The 26665-nt window shown below is 47.8% G+C and overlaps 1 long non-coding RNA gene across 1 annotated transcript; it reads left to right on the top strand.

The window, feature by feature from the left end:
- The first annotated feature begins 7147 nt into the window (after window positions 1–7147).
- LOC121825342 (uncharacterized) lies at window positions 7148–22379 on the top strand. The gene is made up of 3 exons (XR_006067526.2): window positions 7148–7233; window positions 7479–7575; window positions 22234–22379. It is a non-coding gene; the product is annotated as an uncharacterized LOC121825342 (long non-coding RNA).
- Window positions 22380–26665: the final 4286 nt, after the last annotated feature.

Here is a 26665-nt window from a genome sequence, read left to right as displayed (position 1 = left end):
CAGACTTTTGTCTGTGTCTACCACATGTGCTCCCCTGGAAGGGCATTTAGAGCTGAAAAGAAGACACCTCTGAGGCTGAGAATCAACAGACCCGACCTTCAGTCTCTGCGGTATGGCCGCTCCGTGTTCCATGAGCATGCGCGAAGGACTTTCCCACTGGAGAAGGAAGTCCATCTGTGGGAGGGGAGAGGCACAGTTCCCCCAGGGTCAGGATAATTGTGTGTGATTAATGGCCAATCTCTTAGTGAGCCCCACACAAGGGCTCCCGGGCGCACACTCCTCCCGGGGAATTCAGAAGACCAAGCCTGACCTCTCTGCAAGGTCCAGAAGTCAGCCCTCAGCTCTGGAAAAGAGTTTTGTAACCTCCAATTAGCACAGTTTTCCTAAGGTCAGCCGTCTGGCCCAGGGACTGACCATGTCTGGTCCTTTTTAATGAGGCCAAAAACAGCTCACAGGGAAGGAAGGAGCATTTGATGGTTAGCCATCATGGACCTAGTCCTGTGCCACCCTCCATGATGAATTCCCTCAGTCTTCAACTCCTATCTACCACGACTGTCCCCATTTCCCAGACAGGAAAACTGAGGCACAGAGAGGATGAGTCCTTTATGCCATACAGTAAATGGTAGATGCAGGATTTGAACTGGGGTCATCTGGCTCTCTGTGGAAGCTTCTTTGGGAAATCCCACTGGCTTTGGGTTTTAGAATAGACTCCATGTCTTTGTCCTGGTGATCAGCCGTGGCCATCCCCCTAACCCCATCTGTTGATAGCTGAGTGTGAAACCACTGAATTGTCTCCACTCCAGCTGCTCATGTCTGGTCATCCACCTGTCCACAATCCTGAGAGGTCTCAGTCATGCTTACCTCCTTTCAAGTCCCCCAGCACACCAGGCTTCTACATCATTTTGTACACTGGCATCTGCTGTGTCCCCACACAGCCAAATTGTTGACCTACAGCTCACATGGTCCAACCTCTTCCACTGCACACAGAAGAAGCCCAGTATCAAAGCTGAAGTCAGCCACCCAATGTTCTGTGGTTCAAATGAAGCCTGCCACATGGGATTTTTTTCTCATGTCTTGAAGTCTAGCATAAGCATATTCTTTATGAAAAAAATGATCATGATAGGAGCTAGGGCAAGACTCAATGCTTGGTATGGGATATTACTTGAAGATGTGGTACATTCATTTAGGTTGTGGAATATTTGTTTAATGATGCAAAAGTGTGTTGCATTCTTTAATGCTGCATTTGTTTAACTCTGAAGCTGTGTTACTTTGCCTGTGTAAGATAACTGATTGGTCTAATAAAGAGCTGAACAGCCAATAGCAAGGCAGGAGAGGAATAGGCAGGGCTGCCAGGTAGAGCAAATAAAGAGGAGAAGGAGAGAAAGACACCAGGGGCCAGCCACCCAGCCACACAGCCACACAGCCACACAGCCACACAGCCAGCCATGGTGTAAGAAGGAAAGAAAGAGATATAGAATACAGAATGGTAAAATCCCAGAGGCAAAAGGTAGATGGGATCATTTAAGTTAAGAAAGGCTGGCTAGAAACAAGCCAAGCTAAGGCTGGGCATTCATAAGAATAAGTCTCCATTGGGAGCTAGGTGATGGTCCCCCAGAAAGCAAAAAGGAAAAAAAAAAAAACCTACAAGTTCTGGCTTAATCACAGCCAGATTTTGTATCAGGCCCTTTGATGGTTGGTTGCCATTGTCCACCTGACTGAACCGAGAATTCTCAATGAAACACACCCCACTGTGAATGTTCTCAGAAAGAGTTAGCTGAGGATGGACCACCCACCCAAATTGTGGACCGCACCATCTCATGGGTTGGAGTCCTGGACTGTGAACATGTGACCTGCCAGTTCATGCCAGACAACATGCTGAGGGATGCAGCCTTGTCCTTGCTGATCTCCACACAGCTCCTTTTTTTAATTCCTAGCTTACAGATGGAAAAACTGAGACTTGGAATGGTGAGGTCGACTGCTCAGAGCTCTTGTAGATAGTCAGTAAAACTGTGGTTCAAACAGAGGTGTTGCAGATCGGGGACAGTATTGCCTACCCTCAAGTTTTTTGTTTTGTTTTTTTTTTGTTTTGTTCTTTAATACTTGTATAAAGTGTAATAGCACCTGCTTTGATGAGCTCCCTGAGGTGGTACACCTCAAAACCAAAATGGCATCATCACACAGAACAGAGAGCCTGTTGTAACTGTGGGATGATGTCTGTACTCTGCAGAATCCAGTGAGAAAAAAAATGAAACCACGAAAAGCTTTTAATACAGAGGAGTTAAATATGGACTCTTTGCCTGCCTGAGAGAAGGGCTGAGAAGCCCATGGGAATGGCTGACATAGCCTGGAGGTCAGCTGCTGTGATTTCACCCTTGGGCTGGTAAGACAAAAAGGAGGAGTCCCCAGAGCTGGAGCATCTGTGGGTGCTAGAGCCCAGGCAGGGGCTTCCTGAGGAGCTGAGCTGTGCACTGTGAAGTCTGAAGGTAGATGGAGATGGGAATCAGAGGGTGCAGCTGCTGGAGACGCTCCTAGAAATACAAGATGTGCATCCCATGCCTCCATACTCCAGCCTCTTTCCTATTGACCTGCCCTTTCCTGGAGCCCAAGAAACAGGGGTGGCCATGAAATAGAGCCTGGAACAGCAGAGAAAGGATCTAAGGCTCCCAGCAAACTGCTGGTGACCACATGGTCTGGACAAAAGATGCACACAGAGAGCTACATGCTCCTGATTCCGAAGATGGGGGCTAGACATGGATTCCACAAGAGCACCCGCTTCTCTTCTCCCACACAGCCACCGCAAATTGCTAAGATGAGACAAAAGACCCTAGTTGTAGATGTTACATTTCTGGATAAATTCTTGACTGTACAATGATCGGGGAAGACTTCCAACTGGGGATGCACAGACTTCTGTCCAGCTTACCATCTGCAAAAAAAATGCTTGAGATTCAGGGGATGGGTTTATTTTCATCTTAAAATAGAGGCAAGCCTGGGGACCATGGGAGTGACTTACCCTCCTCCTGGGGTCACCACTGAGGAGACTTGTAGAAGCACTGCCCAGAGACCAGGAATAACACTGTCCCCAGGCTCTCCCAATCAGAGGCTGACAGCCTTCCTGTCTAGCAGTCAGCTGCCTCCTGCTTAAGGGTGTCACAGGCCTGAGTGGGCGACATCCGCTGGAGGATATGTTCCCACATTTCTATCCATCTAAGCTCCAGTCTTGATTCTGTCTCTTGAACCAAGATCCTGAAGAGATGCCCACGGCCTCTCCTCTGCTGCAAACATGTTTCTCCACCGGTCCTGCTGTTCACAGACGGAAAGACTGGAGATTTTGTATGGAGGGATACATGCCTTTGCTTCCCTGAACTGGGATAACGTCTTAGTGCTGGGATTACAGGCAGGGGCGGCTACACCCAGCACTTCATTTTAATTAACAGCCATGTGTCTTTCTCAGTCAGCACTCCCCGCCTCTCTCCTCCATCCACCCTGGCTATTCCTGGGGCATTTCAAGCCCCAGTCACTGGATTTATCCATCAGTGGCATGTCAGGTCTATGAAGCCACGTCGGACCCTTGACACTTATATTTGGTTGTCTGCCATCACAAACCCAAACCACTGACTTGAAGAGACTGAAAGTCCGCTTCTCTCTCGTGTAAAAGCAGCTCAGAGGCAGGAAGCAAAGGGGTCCTGCCCCAGCCTAACACTTGACCCAGATCGAAGCAGCTGTCCACATTGTTTCTTTGCTTTTAACTTCCTGCCTCATACGCCAACATGGCTGCTTCGTCCCCGGCCTTCGTGGCTGCTTTCCAACCATATGGCAGGAAAACGTAAAAGAGAGGCAAAGGGCCCCTTCCAACTGGCTCTCCAAGACCTTAACTACGCCCCACACTCTACCAGAAGGAAGGTGAGAAACTGTCCTAATTGCTGACACCCAGTGCCCAACTAAATACGGATGGTCGGTTGCTAGGGAAGAGAACGGACATAACCAAAGGAGGGCCCATCTCTACTTAGATGTTCAGCTAGTCCACATAGCCACGGGCACATTGTCTCTTTTCCTGCTGTGGAAACGGATAGAAACCAAGTTTAAGTTAATGACGGTGCTGTGTGCAACCAGGTTCACCTCTACATCCATAGCTCTTGTAGTCCAACAAACATTGACACAGCATCTGTCCCAAAGCAGACTGGGCATGAATTCAGTCTGAGCTCAGGGCTGAGGTTACTTTCAAGGGGTACCCGCACAAAGTCTGAGGATCTTCAGAACAAGAGCCCCTACATAGCATTAACAATACAGACCTCTGCTAGCCCACCTTTTCCCCAGCCCTGGTGAGCATCCCAGAACTCTCAAGCGAGCATCTCCAGACCCGGCTTCCTAGAGCTGTTCTTGCCTGGATAACGTCAGAGTGGCCTGCTCTGCCCCCCCCCCGCCCCCCGCCACGTCCAAGGTCAGAATCCAGCTGGAGGCCTCAAAGGGACAGAAATATTTATGCCACATCCAGGAGAGCAAACCAAAGAGATGGGACTGATGGCTCTTGAAAGGGATCGGGGCGGAATCTCCAGAGATTAGGAACATGACAGTGACCAAGTTCAAAGGGGAAGGGTGAGAAGCAGAGATTAAAGAGTCCCGGCCATCCGTTATTTTGATTTGTGCCTTTTTTTTTTCTTTTTAAGAAAAAGAAATTAATTTCAAAGGGAATTAAAGGAAATGAATTAAGGCCTCATTAGACCCCGACAACCCCAAGAATATTAATCCATCTTCCATCTTCATTAAGACTCACCAGCCTGTCTCAGGCTGCGGATGGGGTGCTGTCCTACCCTGCGCCCAAGTACCCTCCCCTCAGGCCACTCTCCCTTTCATGTTTTTGTTTGACATCTGAGAAAGAGTCATGAGGTGCAGAGTACCATTAACTTCTAAACACACATGAAACCAGTAGGAAAGTGCAAACATTGGGCACCACCCCCCCAAGACTGACCGACCCTCTCCACCAGCGATCCATCCTCAAGCCCCGCCCCACCCTCAGCGTTGGAGATGAAAAGAAAGGCCTTGAGAGATGACAGTCCTGAGGAGAGAGGACTGAAGGAACAGGAGGGGGGGATACAAAGAATAAATGAAAGTATGATTGACGTCTTACTCCGGTCCGGTTCACACATGGTTCTAGGCATTTAATAAACAGGTTGACACCCGGAGTTCCCCTCATTAGGTGAACGTGGAGACCCGGACTACCATAAATCAGGAGGGTGAGTTATCAAAGTGTGTGATCTTTAACAGCGTCAGGGCGCCCTCCTGTCTGCTCGTGGAGAGCGAGCAACCTGCAAGCTGTAAAGAATTAGTCCCGGCACCACGATTTAATATATACTCTCTCCTAGGAGGAGAGAGGTGAGGCCTGCAGGGAGAGCTTATCCAGGTAGTTGAACATGTGGCTTATGGTGGGGTGCAGCTGTTCTGGGGTGCTTGGTAAGGTACTCAAGAGACAAGCCCATGCGTCACAAGCCCCAACGTCAAAGAAGCTGAGAGCCAAGGAAATAGCAATAGGATGCCAGAATTTGCAAGTTTCCATCAGAAAGGCCCCCGTCCTGTGGCTCCCAGCCTTGCTTCCCATGAGAATCAAGTGGAAAGCTGTTCAGCAATTTCTAATCAGATTAAAGATGAATCTGCATCATGAAGGCAAACTTTATATGCAAGAGAAGTGAAGGGAGGTATGAACATTCACAACAGCTCCATAAGAGCCCCAAACTGCAACATTGTAACTAGACATCAGAGGAGCCCCAAACTGCAACATTGTAAGTAGATATCAGAAGGGCCCCAAACTGCAACATTGTAACTAGACATCCGACGAGACGGGAAAACACACTGTGGTATGTCCATACAATGGAATACTATTGAGCAGTATAAAAATAAATAGATAACAAATAACACAAAATGACATGGATGAATCACACAGATGTGATATTAAAAACAGGAAACTAGGCATGGCTAAGTGAATATCCTGTGACTGCATCTCCATGAACTTTAAAGGGAAAGAAATTCATCTATGACCATAAGAGTCAAAACATAACAAAATAATGAAGCAGAATTTGGGCAGTATAGAACTTTCTGGGGACATGGGGATGCTATTTTAGAAGCAAATAGATTTGCCAAAATCACTTAGCCCTTGTCTGTCCATCCATCCATCTGTCTATGTATAATATATATTGTCCTAATAAAATACTGTAAAGACCAATAGAGAATGTAATTGCAGATCCTAGAGCCTTTGCACATGGCTGTTCCCTCTGCTTGGAATACCCCCCACACCCAGTATCACCACCTCAGAGAGCTTGGCTATTCACTGGCCTCATTCTGATTTTCTGTGAAGCTGGCCAACAACTCCCTATTTCTGGCCCCCAACACGCGCGCGCGCGCGCGCGCGCGCGCGCGCGCGCGCGCGCACACACACGTACCCATACTCTGCCAGCCACCATTCTGTTTTCTGATTCTATGGGTCTGTTTCAGACATTCCACAGAAGTGGAGCTAAGGAAGAATTTTTTTTTTCTCTCTCTCTCTGACTGGAACTTATATTTTTAAAAGATTCCCCCAAGCGATTCTAGAATATTCTCAGATGTCAATGGGGAAACTGAGGCTTAGAGAGAAGACAGTGCTTTTCCAGGGTCACTCCATGGTGGAAAGCAATCTGGGGTGTAGAAAGATGTCTGCCCTGAGCTATGCTGTCCATATCACCACTCTCTCCTGCATTGAGTGATGTCTTCCCTGCCACAGCTAGTGCCAGAGCAGAGCACGTGTTACTCAGCACACATCTCCTGGTTGTGCGAGAGGAGCCCTTCATATGTGTGAACCCTTGTTCACCTGCACATGGCTGAGTGTCCAGGGATGGAGGGGCTGAGGATCCATTCCTTGTTCCGTCCCAGGTTCTGACTGACGTACTGAGGCTCAGCACCGTCCCATGCCCCCAGTCTGGGTATTAGAAAGCTGACCTCTGAGTCTTCTCCACAACCTTTAATCAAACAGTCCCCACACAGCACAGAAAGTGTCAGGCACACGTTGAGGTCTCAGCGAGTGATGGTGGCAGGTAAGAGGCCCTCCAAGCCCCATCAGTCCTCTGTACTTGGGGTTCTAGAATCCTCAGCTGTCCCAGTGTGACTGAGCTGACGTAACAAAATGAGAAGGCCGGTCAGAAATCCCATCCGTATTCCTGGTTAAACCATGAGGCTGATGAAAGTGAATTCCAAGTCACAGAGACCCAGGTTTGAGTTACTTAAGATATAAATAGGTTAATCCAGCTCTCAAGGGGACCAAGAGTTTGAGGCAGCCTGGGCTACATAGTGAGACTCTGGGTCAAACATCAAATAAATAATAAAATTGCCAATAGAAAAAAAATCCATTCCTTTGGAATGGAGAGACTAGGGGGTTGGTGTTAGCGGCTTTTATATTACTGTGGCCCAAATATCAAGAGACAGTTCAAGGGCAGGATGGTTGATTATGATTCCAGGTCCAGAGAGTTCAGTTCATCCCAGTGAGGAAGGACTAAATCGAGAAAAACCTCACATCAAGATCCTTCACTTGGCGCTAAGGGGGCAGCTCAGTCGGTAAGTGCCTCCCAGGCAAAGGAACCTGAGTTTGGGGGATAGAGAGGTGGCTAAGCCGTTGAGAGCACTGGCTGCTCTTCCAGAGGACCTGGGTTTGATTCCTAGCAACCACACAATGTCTCACAACCAGTTCTACAGGACCAAAAAATCTCTTTCTGGCTTCTATGGGCACCAGGCACACATGTGGTGCACATAATACATGGAGGAAAACACAATTAGAATAAGTAGGTCTTTTAAAATAAAAAGTAGCCCGAGTTCGAGATCCATATAAAAACTCAGGCATGGTCACAGTGATCTGTAACTCCAGCACTGGGGAAACAGAGAAAAATGGCTCCTTGGGTTTCACTGGCTAGCCAGCACGGGTGTAGTGAGAAAGCCTGTCTCAAAACAGAGACAGTGATTGAGGAAGATGCCTAATGTCAATCTCTGGCCTACACACACACACACACACACACACACACACACACACACACACACACTACCCCCACAAGATCACGCACATTTGTAAAGACACTTTCCACATAAGCCCAAATGCATTCTAGAGTCCAGGTAGGCTCGTGGGGGTGAGCAGTACCATTAAACCTGCTACAGATGGAAATTACAACAGCTTTCCCAACCTGGCCACTTAGATGAGTAAGCTGAGCGGCATCATGCACACGCCATTCTCTGCAGATGATAGATGGCCGAGAAACACTGGGGATTCATCTTTTCTAAGACACACTGAGCCTTTGGCTCCTTAGCCATTGGGAAAGATATAAATGAGCACAAATAAATAACTTGAGGCTCAGCTGGGTGCCAAAAATATAGTTTCCCTGAATTTCCCATGAGCCCTCGCCCCTGGCCTGATGGAGACAAGTTTTGTGTGACTGGTGGTCTTGCTGCTTCTCTCTCTCTCTCTCTCTCTCTCTCTCTCTCTCTCTCTCTCTCTCTCTCTCTCTCTCTCTCGCCCTGCTTCCTCTTGTCAGGGCTCAGCAAGTTGGCCATTTCACTCAGAAACAGGGGAAAAAGGCTCCAGAAGGCACAGATTCAACCAAATCAATTAGATAAATTACATTTCATTCAGAATGAAAAATCGACCACTCATTTTCAACACGTAGCTTTGCACGCATTCGTGACATTGAGGTTAAATAGAAATTCTTTAGGATTCCATTATGTGAGAGCACAGTGTTGCTCTGACTTTTTAAAAAAAAGAAAAGAAAAACTATAAATGAAAAGCATAGCTTATAAAAGAGCTAAATGTGGAAGCAACTACTTACAAAAGATCTGTCCTTGACCAGAGAACTCTCGTGGTGATTTTTTTTTCCATGACTTGGATCACAAGGACAATAGTAATGAGGAAGTGAAGCATTTGAGGAACCAGAGAAGGAGGTTTGATTCTTGGCTTTGTCACTCTCTAGCTGGTAGTATCTGCTGCTAAAGGGTCACATCTGTGCCTTGGTGTCTGTCCTATAGGATGAGGGCAGGTTGGAAGAGATGAACACAAAGGTCCCTCCTAGCTCTGAGCTTCCCTGGAGCCAAATGTGAAGGGTTTCGAATTCGTTTCTCTAAGTGATCTGTAGTTTCCTCATTTGGATTGAGTTCAGTGAGTTTTCTGAGGTTAAAATACACAGAAAGTTGACCTGGAAGCTAACAGGTCAGTAGAGCTGAGATCAGGGTGTTCTGAGTAGAGGACTTGGACAGGAAATGAGCCACTCCGTGCAGGAAGCCGAACCCCTGTCTCAAGATGACGTGCTCTGACCTGTTTCCAAGGCCCCACATGCCCGTGTCTGCTGATGGGTCCCGTGTGATGTACAAGGGAAGACAAGCCATTGTGGAGCAAGGGAACCCTTCGTGGATGAAGGGGGGCTGGCATTTTGTGTGGAAGAAGGCAGCTTAGACAAAGGCCTGATTTGGGGTAGAACTGGGCTTCCAAAGCGCTCTGGCTGTGGCAGAGACTGTCAGCTGCTTGGGAGGAGATGGGGGTGCAGGAAACAGGAAAGAGGATGATGGAGGCAAAAGAGAGAAAGGACTCCATCACTGCAGACCCAAACGAACCAGGGCTCTGTGCCAGTCACTGGCCACCCGCTCTGGCCTTGTTAAGGTGTGCCACCATCTTGTTCCCTGCCCTGTGTCTCTTCTGCCCCACCTTCCTCTTCTTCCCTCTCTTCTTCCTCTTCCTCCTCTTCCTTCTCCTCTTCTTCTTCCATCTCTTCCTCCTCCTCTTCCTTCTCTTCCTCATCCTCTTCCCCTTCCTCTTCCTTCTCTTCCTCCTCCTCTTCCTCCTCCTCTTCCTCTTTCTCCTCCTCTTCCTCTTCCTCCTTTAACTCACTGCCACTGTCATCATCACTGCTGTTTCCAGGATTTCGTGTTCCAATACATACACATCTACATACATCTGTATGCACACATATATGCGTGTGCATATGTAACCATATGCTAAGTCCATCCTGCACTTTTTTTTTACAACTCTCAGAATTTTAAGGTGGTGATTCCTAATCACTTGGCATGTCTTTCTCCCCCAGAAAATCCTGGATAGGCTCTGGGTGGGCTTTTTGTCAGGTGACACCAAGAGGCATACACATGCATGGATGCACATATTATGCATGTGTGTGTGTGTGTGTGTGTGTGTGCTCATCTAGGTGTGCAGCTGTACATGCACATACATGTATATTCACGTGGCTGTCAGAGGTCAAACTTTCTTCTCAGGCATCATCCATCTTTTTGTTGACACAGAGTCTCTCATTGGCTTGGAACTTGCCGAGTAGGCTAGGCTGGAGAGTCAGTAAGCCTGAGGAATCCTCCTGCCTTGATTCCCCAGTGCTGGGAGTATAAATCCATCACCACACTCAGTCAGCTTTCATGTGGGCTCTGGAGATCAAATCAGGTCTTCATACTTAGAAGGCAAACACATCATCTAGGACTGAGGAGTGGCTCCAACTTCTGCCCAACACTTCCCCAGCTTGGAGCCCAACATTCCTCACTGTCACCCACCAAGATCTCTCAATGAGTTCTGGGAAAGGGAGGGGATATTTTAGAATGCATGGTTAACCGCCATGAAGATTCTGCCTTCTATGTCAACCTGATGCTTGTCTCTCACCCACACCACCTGCTGAAGCTTGAAGTGAAGCTACGTTGGGGAATTCGCCAAAACATTCTGAGCCTCCATCTCCTCCTCTAGATGGTGGGAGAAGTATTGTGATCAGTACCCCCTTCACAGGGGACAGGGAGGTCGTGAATGAGGGGACATAACACTTTATACGGAATGAATGCTTGCTGACTATTTCCTTATCATTTCTATCAGGGTTTAGTAAGAATTATAATGCTAATATTTCCAATTTGAAAAATCAAGACATTATCTGAGTGGAGTCTCTAGCAAGGAAAGGTCATGGGAAAAATGAAGCAAGTTCAATTTATATTTTTCTCTGTGTCTATGCGGCAGCTACAGACTGCCCACTGAGTGTGTCTTCACGAAGGGAAGGATGAGTCCACCCACGTGTATAAATAACTGGTCAAGTCTTTGGCTACCCAGACTCTAAGGCTGACTCAGTACATCCCTGATTTTTATCCTTCCTCTGCGGAAGCCTGTTCTCAAGGTGGCATCAGCCAGAGTCATCCTGTAAAAACATCAGGCTTACTCATGCCTCTGTCCATCAAACAATGACTTCCTTTCCAATCAGAGGAAAGCAAAGCCTTGTGCTTGGCCCTGAGGGCCCCCGTGCCACCTGTGTGCTGCAACACCCTGCCCTCTCCCAGCATCTCCTCCAGTCCCCTCTCTTCACCCCAACCACACTGATTCTCCTTGGTGATGTGACCTCTTATATACATGCTCAGAGCCCCTGACTGGCTATTGCCTCCTTCCCAAATGTTCCACTTGAGGGTCACCTTTCTCAGTAAGGACTTCACCAGTCATATCACTTAAAGGACAGCCTTTCATGCTGATCCCATTGCCAAGACTCAAGTCTTCTTCATGGATTATGGAGTGGTACAGGGGTGGTGGTGTGTTCATATCATGGAGGCCAAAGGTCAACATCAGGTTCTTCCTCAATCACTCTCCACTTTATTCTTTGAGACAGGGTCTCTCACTGCCAACAGACAGCCTAACTCATCCTTTTGCTTATTAATTATGTGTATAGTCTGCCTGTCTCTTCAGAGAACTGTTCTCTCTATAGAAAAACATGTAGATATATGGTTTAATACCTTTGGATGCAAGAAAGGTATCTGAGGATGTGGCTAGTTGTGACCACAGCGAGAAGGCTCCAAGAGTGTCTGTCATCAGTGATGCTGGTGAAACATCCTGCAGTGTACAGTCCAGTCCCCTGCCATGGATTCTCTGGCCCACATGTCAGCGACACTGAGGTTGAACATGTGAGCTGTAGAAGTTCTTTGGACACAGTTCTTTTGATTGCTACACCCAGCATTTAGGAGTCACCTCATCACAATTTGGGTGATGAATAAGCCCTTGAAATGGTCCCTAGTGAAGACTTTCTGATTCACTGAGGTCTCAAGGAATGAAAAAAAAAATCCAACTCAAATTAGTAACAGGAAAAAAAAAAGGCACTGTCTCTACAATGAGAATGCTCCAGATCCTTGTTTGGGAAAGGGTTGCTTTTCCTCAGAAGGAGAGATGACCCTTGGTAGCCCCTCCCGGATGTCACACATTGTGCTCTAAGTTTAACACATCTTGTGCTCTTTTCTGCTGAAATCCTTGGCTCCAGCCCATAATATCCCTGCATCCAGGAAACCATTATGACTGGCTGGGGGTCGGAGGTCACTGCTATTGTAACCCACTTCCTCCATGAGATTTTTAAATTTGGAAAATATTCCTAACTACTATTGTACACGATGTCAACGCTCCGATAACCTCAGGATTATTTTTATTTGTCTCCTTTGACCACTGAGATCCCTCCACCCCCCATACCCCGCCACAAAGCCTTTAAAACTTGCTGCGTAGGAGGGGGCTTTCCTCAGAACACAGTGTTAACAAGCATCAAGTCACAGCCAGCCCAGCTGGCATTTTGAGTTTCCAAAGGGCCCTCCAAATGAAACTGTATACTTTTTAAAAAGAAGGTAGAATGCCAGAATCCCAAGGAAGCAGCAACTTTCAGTGATAGTAAAGGGTTTGCTGAGAGCCTACGTCATTTCTGGAAAGGACTTTCTACCTTTCACACCAGGAGATGTCAGCATACTTAAAAGTGTGCCCTGGCGGTACAACTAAGGTCCCAGAGAGATCTCTGGATTGAACTAGGCACCACAGGGACAGTTGGGGCAGGAGATGGGAAATGCAAACCCTGGAATTCTAGATAATAACTAAGTGGCAGGAGGAAGGTTGCCATGACCAACTGTGGAAAATATTTGGTGTATTGCCATTTGGTGTAAGCACGTTAGAGGAAGGCAGCTAGGAGGCCTTAGCATGATGAGAAGAAGGTCAGGGAAAATTATTCTAGTTCATTCTGGGAGTTCAGGGAGTCATCACTGTTTAAATGCTAGCAACGTAGACAGCAGGGGTCACAGTGTGGCACCAACCCCATCCTCCGTGGGAAGCCTCAGCTGTATGCTTTCGTGTATGAAGTGGGTGGGTGGGTGCAAATGTGGTTGAGGGTGTGGATGCATGTGGAAATCAGAGGACAACCTCTGTGTCAGTCCCCAGGTGTCTCCCACTTTTTGTTTGAGTCAGGGTCTCTCACTGGCCCAGGACTTCCCAACATAAGTGACCCATGAGCTTCTGGAGCTCTGCCTCTCTCTGCCCACCATTTCACCATGGCTGGGGTTACATACAGCACAACCCATGGTGCCCATTTCTTTATGTGGTTCTGGAGTTTATGAGCACCAATGGAGCCACGTCCCTAGCCCCTGTCATATGCTCAAATCTCTCTGTGACTCAGTTTCCCCTCAGTGTTGGAGCTGCTTTCCCCCAACTTGTAGGGCAGTAGCACCATCTTACATCCTGTCATGTGTGTGTGTTGGGTCAGGTGACTAATAAGAGCCAACAGGAGGTAGGATGAAAGTATGTCTGTGGCTGCACAGCTGGAGGGCTTCACTGTCAGGGTATGACTCTGGAGTGGCAAATGCCAGTCCAGCCGCTGGAGCCTTGGTCACCATGGAGCCCTGTGGCCCAGCTTGTGCTGGCCCCTGGCCCCTTTTCTCTCTTCCCACGAGTAGTATTTTCTGGAATAAGTTCCCACCTTCTCCATCTTGCACTCGAACTCCAGTTGCTCAGGAAGGTTTGTATCCTAAAACAGCTATCCCAACCCACTGGAGAAAGGCCCTGCTGGCCCCATCCAGAATTAGTTACCTGAGACATGAGCAAAGCACGCTTCCAGGTCAACCAAACGGGAGTCCATCCAGCCGATGAGTCTAACTTCTCCTCTTGAGTTATCTTCTGATTTGGATTGTTGCTCTCAGGACTAGTTAGGATGATGGAGAAGCAGTACACACACATACACACACACACACACACACACACACACACACACACACACACACATACACATATACACACACATACACATATACACACACATACACATACCACACATACACATACACACACCACACACATACACATACACACACATACACATACACACACATGCACAGACACACATGCACACACACACATGCATACACATACACACACACAATACACATACACATACACACACATGCACAGACACACATACACCACACACATACACATACATACACACACATACACATATATACACACATACACACAGGTACACCCACACACATATACATACACATCCATCACACACACACACACATACACCACACACATATGTATGCACACACACTACTCACCACACACACCATATATACCACACAATACACACACACACACACACACACACACACACACACACACACACACACTGATGTGCAAACAGCAGGAAGCATGTGGGAGAGATAAGTCAGCTGCTGGGAGGGGTCACAGTGTGACTCACCTCTTGTCATCTCAAGCCACAGGGACCGTAAGGACCATTCTCATTCACTGCATAGGCACTGGAAGTGAACCCGGAAAGGGCGAGTACTCCCATGGTTTGTACATTTGCTGCCAAGCCTGGGTCTGGAGTACGGACTGTACACAAGCCTGAAGTTCCAGCCCAGCCTTGCCATGCGGTGCACAGAATGGTCTTCAGAAAACAGAAGGATTCTGAACGAAGGGAAATCCTTCGGTGGTGAGCAGGTGACCGAACCACCTTGAGTGGTTAGTCCTACAACCCTTGGCTGTTGACTGATGGAAGACTCCGGTGGAGGCTGCCGTGCCTCAGCTACAGCCTGCATCATGTGACTCTGCCATGCCTGCACACCTAGCCTGGTCAAGGTGAAGGAAGAGTCCCACAGCCTCACACCCCTGATCATGAGCAATGATCCTGGAGGGCTGAGCATCTCTGGCTTCCTTTCCTCGTCTGAAGGAGCCAGAACAGACCCATACAGGGAACATTGAGTATGTATGTGTTTGGGGGGGGGGGTAATGAGTAGGCAGTGACCCTTGACCCTGATGAATGTAGGGACAGCATATGCCTTCCTGCTTCCCACTTGTCAGAAAGCATAGCTGAAACACCCTCTCTGCCATCTCCCAGCATCCCAAAGGGCAGGTTGTTGGGTCAAGCGATGGACACACAGTGAATGTTAGCAACAGATACAAGAGTAGAAGAGGCAGAGCCCACATGGTACATGGCACAGACCCACACTAAGTGTATGTCTTACTAATTGGAGTTTGACTGTATCTGGTATCTTATATTCTACCCAGCAATTCTATACAGTTGTGTATTAGTTATTTTTGCCTTGCTGTGACCAAAATTCTGACAGATACCAGCACTGAAACAATGTAAGGGAAGGAAGATGTGTTACGACCCATGGCTTCAGTCTACCATGGAGGGGAAGACATGGTGGTCTTCATGGCAGCAGCATGTGGCAGAGACTCCTCACATCACAGTGGACCAAGAAGCAGAGGGTAGGAACAGAACCAGGATCCCAGCTGGATTCCAAAACCTGCCCCTAGTGGCCTATTTCTTCCAGCTGTGCCCCACCTTCTAAAGGCTCCACTGACTCCAGCTTAGAAACAAGTATGTAGAACATGAGCCTTTGGGGGACATTTCAGATTCAAACCATAATGCAATAGGATGGAGGCCCAGTGGCCCACAGTTCTCATTTGCTTATTAATTCGATCTTTGTACATCTTTGTTCCCCTACCAGGGCTGCTTCAAATCACTGATCTGTCATCAGATCCTAGTGTAGTCTCTAGAAGAACTCAACTTCAGACACAGACCTTATACCACCCAAGACAGAGATGGGAAAGTCTGCATATCAGTGATTCCCTTCAGGGATGGGGTTGTAGCTCAGCTGGTCTCAGCAAGCTTCAAGCCCTGAGTTCACCCCCTAGCACCACCTAGACCAGGTGTGGCGGTCCATGCCCATACTCCCAATGCTCAAGTAGCAGAGGCAGGATGGGGATCGATAGTCATCCTTGACTACATAGCAAGTTTGAAGTCAGCCTAGCATAGATGCGAACCCCCCCCCCCCGGTCTCAATAAACAACTAAATAAATACATAAATAACCCTATGCAATTCATCCGGTCGATGTTAATGTCATTAACAGTGACTTCTTGAATTGCACTACCCAATGCACCATATCCAACCTCAGGCACATAGACTGTCTTGAACTAAAGTGCCCTGCACAGCGAGGGAAAAGTTTGAGATCATGAAAAGTCAAGCTATGCTGTGGGAGAAGTATTGATGCGCCCTACATTTAATAAGCAGTCAATAATCCAAAAGATAAGAAGAAGTCAGACATCTCAAGAGTGAACATAAACCGATGATGACCCCATTAAAAATTGGGCAGAGAATAAGAATGGGTTGTTCTGCACAGAAGACATACACATTGCTAACATGCTCCTGACAACGTATTGTGGATAATAGTCAGGAGGTGGAGAGAATTGACAGGTCCAGGCATGGCTGAGAAGATACAGAAAACATGGTCATCTTACACAATGGGATATTAGTTTTGACAAAGAAGGAGCCTTTGACGAACACAATGACATGACATGAATAACAGCGGAGAATGTCATATCAACTCGAGCCCTAGATGCATAGTTTAGGGATAATGCAATTTTCTGGCATTCAAGAAGTTTCATCTCCTGGGTTTCATCTCCAACACTGCACAAAAGAAATACAAATCAATAAATACCTTCATCTAAAATGCCAGGAGCTTGGGGTGGGGAACAGGGAATGGTGTTTAAAGGGTCTGGATTCAGTTTCATAGGAGGGCAGAGTTCTAGAAGTCCATTACACAAATGTTAGTGGGCAATAGACACTTACAGATTTTGGAGGGAAAATGCCATGGTGCTGTGGGATTTTAACCACAATCAAAAAGAAAAAGCAGAGATTGGAGGGGGAGGCAGGAAGACAGCTCCGTGGTTCAAGTGCTTGCCACACCAGCATGAAGAGTGGAGCTCAGGTCCCCCAAATCTGCATACATGCAGAGCAGGTGTGAGAACCCACCTGCTCTTTTGGTCTTGGAAGGGAGAGAGAGGGGATCCCCCAGAACAAGCTGGTTAGCAAGACTAGCCATACCAGTGAGCTCTGGGTTTGATTGATATACCCTGCCTCCATGAATAAGATGAAAGAGCATACGAGGATGACTCCTGACACCAACTTAGGCCTCCATATGCAAGTACAAATACATACTTGCACACACATATAAACACACACCACACACACGTGAAAAAATGGAAAAAAGAAAACACAAAAAGCACAGGTCGTATCAGACCATCCATCTCTCTGTCCCCTAGTGCTAAATTCTTCTGCCCCCTGGAGCATTGGAGACGTAGACCCAAATGCATTCTTGTCAATGGGTCTTAAGATACAGAAAGTGCTGGCTGGCCCCATTTTCTCCTGGTTGCCAAACTCTGCATCGTTCAGAGCCTAATTCACTCCAGGGGAGGGGTTACCAACAGGTAGACCCCTATGAAGCCATAGCAATGCCCCAGCTTCTACTGCAAATGGAAATGGAGCTGTTTGGAATAAAGAGAAGTGTCCATCTCACGCCCCTGGGTTACTGGATGGCATGTGAGGCTTGACTTGCCACCCCGTCTCTGTGTGACCTGTCCTGATGACTTCACCTTTCCCCAGGCTGTCACGTCACACTAGGGACATCATGACAACCACATAGGACAATTGGGGACTTTGGGTGTCATGACAGGCGCTCGGTACATCTGTTGAGTCTCATTGTTGGCCGTGACTCTTATTATCTCACTCTCTTGTGGTTGAATTTGTTGTCCCCACCCCAAGGCTGTCATGGCTTAAGTGTTCTGTTTCCAAGGCTGAAATTGAAAGCAATGCATACGACGTGTTGGAGAATTGAAAACAAACTCTCCCAGCAGAAGACGGTGACTCCCAGCCATTTGCATAGGGCTCTTCTCCAAGAGTGAGCGTGACTGTTTCTAATAATTCAGCCAGCCGTCTTTACAGTGCCTACAGCTTGGGAGGGGTGTCTCTCCGATGGACCACAAGCTCATGACTGCTCCCAGCCCAGACCAGATTCCCCGAGTCTTAGATTTCTCACCCACTGGGAGCAGCTGGGCTTGTGGATTTCTGATCCTGTGTTATTGTGTGTTTCCTCACAATTTTTATAAAGTGTGTTTTCTAAAGCCAGAAGGGTGGTACATAACCTGGAAATCCTGGTGCTGGGGAGGTGGAGCCAGGAAACTGGTCCTGGCCAACTCATCTAACCCCATCAGTGAATGTCAGGGTCTACGTCTCCAATGTTCCAGGGGGTAGAACAGTTTAGCACTAGTGGACAAAGAGATGGATTGTCTGATATGACCTGTGCTTTTTTTTTTTGAATTTTCTTTTTTCCATTTTTCACGTGTGTGGTGTGTGTTTATACGTATGTGTGCCTGTGTGCAAGTATGTATATATACTTGCATGTGGAGGCCTAAGTTGATGTCAGGAATCATCTTGTCTCACAAAGTAAGGTGGTGTTCACTGCCGGTCTGCTACTGAGATAAGATAGCATGTCCAAAAGCAACGGAAAGAAGAAAGAGTTGCTCCTGGCCACTGGTCCTCAAAGGTTCGAGTCCGGAATGGCCAGGTTGGCATGGAAGCAGGCACCTGAGTAGGAAGCTGGCCAATCACGAGGTGTCGGCATGCTGGGAACCAGAGAGAATGGAAACTGGAAGTGGGGTGAGGCTATAAATCCTCACAGTGACCTACTTCCTCTAGCAAGGCTCCACTTCCTTAAAGACTCACAATCTCCTCAAACTGTATCACTAACCAGGGACCCAGTGCTCAAACATGTGAACCCATGGGGGAACATTTTCTCATTCAAACCATCCCAGGTGGACAGCAGCTGAGGAGGCACCCAGTGTTACCCTTCTGGACACACACACACACACACACACACACACACACACACACACACACACACACACACTTTCTCCACTCCCAAATGTTTGAATAATACCAGTGGATGATGTTTCATGTTTGACATAGAATGAGTTTTAAAACTCTCAACCTCCCCTCTGTCCTGACTCTCTCATACCGGGTGACTTTTTGTCTGCTCATTTTTAAACACGTTCTAAAATTGCATTAATTTTCTTCCTGCCCTAAACAACTAGCAAGCAAGGCTTTCGGTTGCTAACGGCTTCTGATTTTCGTCGTTCTTTTTCATTTATCCCGCCCCCCCCCCACTCCACCCCAATCACATCTTGCTTGGCAGAGACCTTTTACATTTTATTTTCCTGATTCGGGTCCTTAATGAAAGCAAAAGCCAGCCTTACGTGGGTCTTGTATGAATTAGGGACCGTGTAAACAGTACTTAACAGTTCTAATTGAAGGTCAGTAAATCCCCAAGAGATTAAATGAATCCTGCAGGGAGCCGTGTAAATCTCCCTCCCTCTTACGGCAGAGAAGCCAAGCCCTCAGCTTGCCTTGTGCAAGGCTTAATAAACATGGTATGCATCTAATCAAAACCATTTTGCACCCAAAGGGGTATGGGGTGTAAATCACAATTATACTTGGCACTAAACCCTTGGCCCAGAGAGGCCTGAGGTTGCCAAATAGCATCAGGAGCTGACTTCTGGGACTTAGTTGGTCGTCTGGCATAGGTTTTCAGGTCTGTGTGCCCAGCCGGCTTCTCAGCAGGAGAGACCAGATGGGGTATAAAATCTGAAAAGGATGGGGATTTCAAATGACCTCCTTGTTCCCGCTGCCTCCTTTACACTTTGCCAGCTATGGCTTGATCAAAAAGAAATGTATTCATAGACATCCAGGGTAGATCTGCCCTCGAGGTCCACGAGCTGCTTCATCCTTGTCCACACAGGAGCCACTGGACAAAAATGGTGGAAAGTGTCAGACCTCGAGAGACCCGGGGTGAAGAGAAAAATTAAATTCAAGATCTGGTGGGCATGGTGGCCAGCAAGCATGTGTCATTCCAGCCTTTGGGGAGGCTGAGGCAAGAAAGCGATGAGGTTGAGACTACCCTGGGCTACGTAAGTAAAATCCTGAATCGAAGAAAAATGAAAAAGAAGCCAGGCTTGATGACGTGGGTCTGCAACATCAGTTACTTGGGGGAGGCTGAGGCAGGAGGATCACACATTTTTTCCTGCTGAGCTACAGTCAGATTGAGGCAACATGGTAAGACGTCGTCTGAAAAAATAAAGTAAAAAAAAAAAAAAGAGGGCTGGAAATATCAGTCAATGGTAGAGCACTTGCCCAGCATGCACTAGGCCCTAGACTTAATCCTCACCATTGCAAGGAAGAGGAGGGAGAGGATGAAGAGGAAGAGGAAAAGAAAGACAGGTCAACATGGTGTTCTTCCCCAGCACTGCGGTACCTGACAGTCATGAATGAATACAAGGGCATAATGGAGGAAATGCTGGGAGGGTCCCCTGTGGTCCTGGAGACGGGAGAAAACACAGAGAGAGTCCGTGTCAAGATTCCCTCCAAACTCGGGACCATCCTGGATCTGTTGTGTCTGTGATTCCTGACCTGGGGACCATCCATCTCAGCACGTGTGACCTTCTCCATTACACACAGGGAAACTGAGGCCCTGGAGAAAGGAAAGAGTCTGTGCGGTCATCTGGCTGGTTGAGGGAGGAACCATGTTCAAAGCTGGGTCCACCTCCATTTCAGAGACTGTTCCTTACCATCCTATCATGCTGCTCCTCGGGGAACAGGGACAAGGGACACATCTGAGCCATCTCTTAGAGGGTGGCAGGACAGAGCCCTCTGCAGAAGCACAGAGGAGAACCAAGGAAGAAAGTTCTAGAATAACACTGTACTAGTTAGTCTTCTTTCATGCATGTTCACATATGTGTGTGCATGTGCACATGTGTGCATGTGTGTCTAAGGGTGCTTGTTCATGTGGAGTCCAGAATATAGGGTGTTCTTCAGGTGCTGTCCACCTTTGCTTTTTGAGACATGGTCTCCCTCGCTAGGCTCCCCGGCCAGCGAACCCAAATTTCTCTTCCTCTCCAGCACTGGGACTATAATCCATGCTAACCTGTCCAGCTTTATTGCATGACTTCTGGGGATCCGTCTCGGGTCCTTAGAAGGCAAGAGCTTTGCTGACTGACCTCTTTCTCCTCCGATTCTCATTACTTGTGTTGCCTCAGTGGCAAAATGCTCCACAAAGCTCCTTAAGGAAGGAAAGGTTTCTTTTTTGCTCTCGGTTGAAGGAGACAGTCCATCGCTGTGGGGAGGGAACAGTGGCAGGAACATGAGGCAGCTGGTCACATGGCATCCACGGTCAGGAAGCAAGAGAGATGGATGCTGATGCTCAGCTCACTTTCTCCTTTCTATTCAGTCCAGGACCCCAGTCTGTGGGACGGTGTCACCGACAATTATGTTGGGTACTCTTCTACCAGTTAACGTAACAAAAACATGTTCTCACCGGCATGGCCAGAGGTTTGTTCCAGGGTGACTCTAGATCCTGTCAAGTTGACAAACAATATTAACCATCATGAAGACCAAGTATCTCAGCGATATCAAGGAGTCAGGGCCCTAGATATTCTCCCAAGATGTGCTACTACCAGCCAGATGATCCTTAGATGACAAATGGCCATTGCTCGGATTTTTATTTCCAATCTGCCAAGTGGTTGCCATGCTGTGGTCTCTCTGGCATGCTGGATGGGATTCTTCATGCTTCTCTGGATGTCTCACCATCCAGTTTGTCTGAGGGCTTGCTGGAGCATTCTGGGTTTCTTCCAAAGATGCTCCCTGTGACTCCAAGCCTTGATACCTCTCCATTAATTGTCCCTCTGCAACTTGGCGCCTCGCTGGGATGTATAACCAAATCTTTCCCTTTGTTCTTTCTTTCTTCCATCCTCTAGCAATTGAGGAGCACCTCACCTTTGAGTCTCCTTGTGGTCATGAATTACGTCTTCTGTGTTTCAAGGATGAAGTACTCTTTGGCCACCTTAAGAAAAATAGGGCTTTTGTAGGTGAGTGGGAACTGTAGGTTTCTCAATAGAAACCCCCAAAGAACCTAATTCTATCCACATTTCCCCCATCCCATCTGCAGATGTGGAGGCTCATTTGTCCAGTCACTCTGTACCGTGTCTGAACCCAGGAAGAACATATTTTCTTAATTGATCCAATCTGATAGACAGGATGTAGATACCAATAATTTCCTCTCTCATTCTCCACTGCCAGGTTCAATGAAGGAACTGGTGGCTGCTGATGGCCATGTTGTCACCATGAGAGAAGTCAGTCATCCTGAGGTTGAAGCCACAAATGTAGATGATGGAATGGAGAGTGACCTCTGAGCCCCTGAGTCATTGAAAACATTGTTGAACTGCCAAACAACCCATTTCTGAAGCCTCTCTCCCTCTCTCCCTCTCTCTCTCTCTTCCCCACCCCTCTCTCTCTCTCATCTCCTGACCCCATTTTGTTATGGAATAATCTTTTTGTGCACTGTGAAGATGTGTCTTTGCCAAGGTGCCTTCTGATTGGTTTAATAAAGAGCTGAGTGGCCAATTGTTAGGCAGGAAGAAGTTAGGTGGGACTTCCAGGCAGAGGGAGAAGGAGAGGAGATGAACCTAAGCATAGGAGAGACACCAGAAGACATGGAGAGAAAACAGGAGGTGCAAGATGAAAGAGAGGTAAAAATCCACGAGGCAAAACCATAGATTAATGTAAATGGGTTCATTTAAGGTATAAGAGCTAATACAACAAGCCTGAGCTATAGGCTGAGCTTTTATAATTAATAAAAAGTCTCTGTCGGCCCAAAGAAAGATCTGTCTACACCATTTCACAACTGTAATGATTGCCTAAGTTGGGTTTCTGTTACTTCTACTCCAGAAGTAGGCACAAGACTCATGGTTAGAACTAAGAACTGATTGAAATACCTCAAGAAATGGCCTCACCCTCTGCCTCTTCCTCCTCTACATCTTGCCTACTCTGTCCATTTCTCTTTCCCAATGGCCACATATTCCCATTGTACCATCTAAATTTAGCCCACTACAAGCCACTTTTGCCACAGGTTACTCCACAAGCTCCACATCAGCCTATGGTTAGAGTCATGTCATTGATCTGTCCAAAGATAACCAGTTGCCCTCCCCAGCCAACATCCCCCTTTCTTTGGAACTGACCGATTGTATCTGAGAACAAGCTGTCTACAGACCTAAGTGATGGCCAATGGGAAGTCAAAAGAAGAGATTGAACAAATCCTTAAAGGGGAGAGACTGAATTCAGTGTCTCCTCCCCTCATTGCTTAGAATTCAGGCATCACGTATTCACTACAGCAGCCATCTTAGAACAAAGATGGCCACCAAACTCATCAGCAGAGAAAAGATGGAAGTCACTGAGGATGGCTTATCACTGTGAGTGGAGGCGCAAATAGACCATTCATGATTGGCATGTTACAGAAGACAGAAAACACTTTCCTAAGTTACTGGCATTTTGCCCTTGGTTAGAGTTGCTGACCCCTTTGCCCTAATCCATAGACGACTCTTTGATCAAGTAGTGTCAGCTTTTGTGCAAAGAGTAGCCCATCTGTGTCTACTTGCCTCACAGGGAGCTGCAAGCAGGGCAGCTTGAATGATGCCAAGACTTGCATGAGTTGGTCATTGGGTCAGCTATGGAACAAATACCAGAGAAAGAATGAAAGTGTAGGGAGGAGGGAGTTTCACTGTCATGCCTGACAAGAAACAGAAAGAGAAGAAGAGACTGGGGATCATGTGTAAGCTTCAAAGCCATGCCCCCAATGGCCTACTTTCTCCAAGTAGTTGGCAGTTCCTAAATTTTCCAGAACCTTCCACACCAGCACCACTTAGCTGGGGACCAACCTTCAACATAGGAGCCCATGGTAATATACTACATATTCAAGCTATAACACAAAAGAAGGCGTCGGTCTCTCTAACAAGGGGCTCATGAGCTGGGTTGGCCCATTACTGCTATTTTGAGTTGAAGTTCAAGAGATTAAGTCTTTGGACACCCAAGCCAACAAGTCACTGTGTATGGTGCTCCTATGGCGAGCAGGCTGCCAGGCAGTGGCCCCGAAGGGACTCCACTGGGAGCTGTTACACATCTGTCACACCCTAGAGCTGGCAGTCCCACGGACCTGAAGGGAGAGACTGCATGACCTGAGTGACACACCATAGCATCTGCTAGTGATCATTGGGTCATTTAACAGAGGTTTCCTATGGACCTGCTCCCTTGGTGATGGGAAATGCACCCCTTTCCCCTCCTTGCCCTGTTTCTAGCCCCTTCCATCCCCCGCCACCCCGTTCCCATGCCTTCCCGGGCTTTCCTCCTCCATCTTCCTCTCTACCCCCTACAGTCTGCCTGGAGCCAGAGCTTCAAGAATGAGCTAGCGCCTTAATTGCTTCTCTTTCCTCGGTGACATCAATTGGAGGTGACATTTCCCGGGCACCGAGCTGCATCCCTGTGGCTGCATATTCCTCCTGTCATAGGATATCACCGAAACTGTCACAAGTGGAAAGCTAGAAGCCATTGGAGGAGTGTGGGGGGGGTGTGCGCTGAGATCTGGGGTGGCATTCAAAGGGTTGGTGAGACTCACTTCCCAGAGCGGGTTCCAGAGGTACGGTCTGCCCTAGTGATCTCTGCCTTGGGAGCCTTGACGCCATCTGACATTTTAGGGCTTGCCCAACCGGGCTACACCAACCAGGTCTCTCACCCAGAGCACTGAGAATGGGCTGAATTCCCGATTTCACAATCAACGTTGGAAAAGGCGTTGATGTGAAGGAGGGGAGCGTGGCAGCCCAGCAGAGAGCTGGCTTCGTGGCCTCTAGTGGAAGCAGCTTCTGTCTTGAACTCCACTTCAGGAATGTCTCTTCCCAGCCATTGAAATTGAGGCATCACTGCCAACAGTGCTGCTGAAGATTAAGCATGGAATTTCATCAGGTCAAGTGAGCTAAAGACATAGGAGGCATTTGGAGAATCATCAAGAATGGTTTCTCCAGCTCCTCTGGTCACCTGTGGTCATGTGTTGATGTTGTTGCTGCTGCTGTTGGACAGGACCTTACTATATAACCCTGGCTGACCTGGAATTTGGTATGTAGACCAGGCTATCCTCAAATTCACAGAGATCCACATACCTCTGCCTCCCAGGTGCTGGAATTAAGGATGAGCCACCATGCCTGGCCCAGTGGGCTTCATCTTTCAGCAAATGATATCAGGTTTATTGCTAAAGAATATCCCCCAAATGACCATATGCCCCATCTAACTAAATGTCTAAGTGTGTGTGTGTGTGTGTGTGTGTGTGTGTGTGTGTGTGTGTGTGTGTGTGCATGTGTATACATGTGCGTGTGCGTACAGACAGCAGATCAGGAGGATACCTTCAATCTCAGCACTAATGTCCTACTAAATGTCTTTTGTCTCCTACCTGGACCTTCTGTTTCCTTTCTTTCTTTCTGTTTTTTTTGTTTGTTTGTTTGTTTTCCGAGACAGGGTTTCTCTGTGTAACTGTTTTGTCTGTCCTGGAACTTGATCTGAGATCTGCCTGCCTCTGCCTCCCCGGTACTGGGATTGACATCTGTTTCCTTTCTTAAAATGTCTCTGTCCAATGGAAGTCAAAGTTTTTTTTTCAGAGCTGAGATCAGACCAGACCATTAGCCCTTCAGGGGGATCCCCACTGTGGACACAGTCCTCCCTGCCTGCTGCCCACACATGCACACACGCGTACACACACACATACGCACACACGTGCGCCAACACACACACACACACTGTGGACAGATAGTAGTCCTTCCTCTCTGCTGACCATACCCCTGCTACCCACTACTCAAGCTCAGCCTCACTTTTCGTTCACTGAGTAGCAACTCCCTGCTACCCTCCTGCTTCAAGTTTCCCAAGGCTATCTCAGAGCCATGGCCTGGGCTGTTCCACTGCCTGGAATGCTCCTCCTTACTCTCCCTGACAGGTGTCATGGAAACTGCACAGATACTGCCTTTTAAGGCAGAACACCAGTGGCTGCGTAACCTGAAGGGACTTCCTAGGCCAGGCTCTCTCCCTTCTCACCCCTCCCCTTCCTCCTTCCTCTGCTTTGTCTCCTTTCTTTCCATCTCTCCCTCTCTCTCTCCCTTCCTTTCCCTCTCTTTCTTCCTCTCCCTCACCCCCCTCACCTGACTTGCCCTTCTGTCTCGGTTCATTTTTCATCAACTTGACATAAACCAGAGTCATCTGGGAAGGGGGAACCTCAGTTGAAAAAAAAAAAAGTCTCCACCCAACTGTCTGTAGGCAAGACCATGGGGGTGTTTTCCTGATTGATGATTGGTGCGGGAGGGCATAGTCCACTGTGGGTGGTGCCACACCCCACGTCCCCAGGGCTGGTAGTCCTGGCGTGTGTAAGAAAGCAGGCTGAGCAAGCCATAAGGAGCAAGCTAGTGAGCAGCTTCCTCTATGGCCTCGGCATCAGTTCCTGCCTCCTGGTTCCTGCCTCCGGGTTCTTGCCTCCGGGTTCCTGCCCTTATTCAGCGATGGACTGTGAGACAGAAGCAAGCCTAAGCCGAAGAAACCCTTTCTTCCTCAAGTTGTGTTTGGTCACCATCTTTATCACAGCAATAGGAGGCAAACGAATGCTGAAACTGATTCTCTGTCTGTCTGTCACTCTATCTCTGTCTCT

Source organism: Peromyscus maniculatus, chromosome 23 (assembly GCF_049852395.1).
Source record: "Peromyscus maniculatus bairdii isolate BWxNUB_F1_BW_parent chromosome 23, HU_Pman_BW_mat_3.1, whole genome shotgun sequence".
Lineage (NCBI taxonomy): Eukaryota > Metazoa > Chordata > Mammalia > Rodentia > Cricetidae > Peromyscus > Peromyscus maniculatus.
This window is presented reverse-complemented; position numbering and strand designations above follow the sequence as displayed.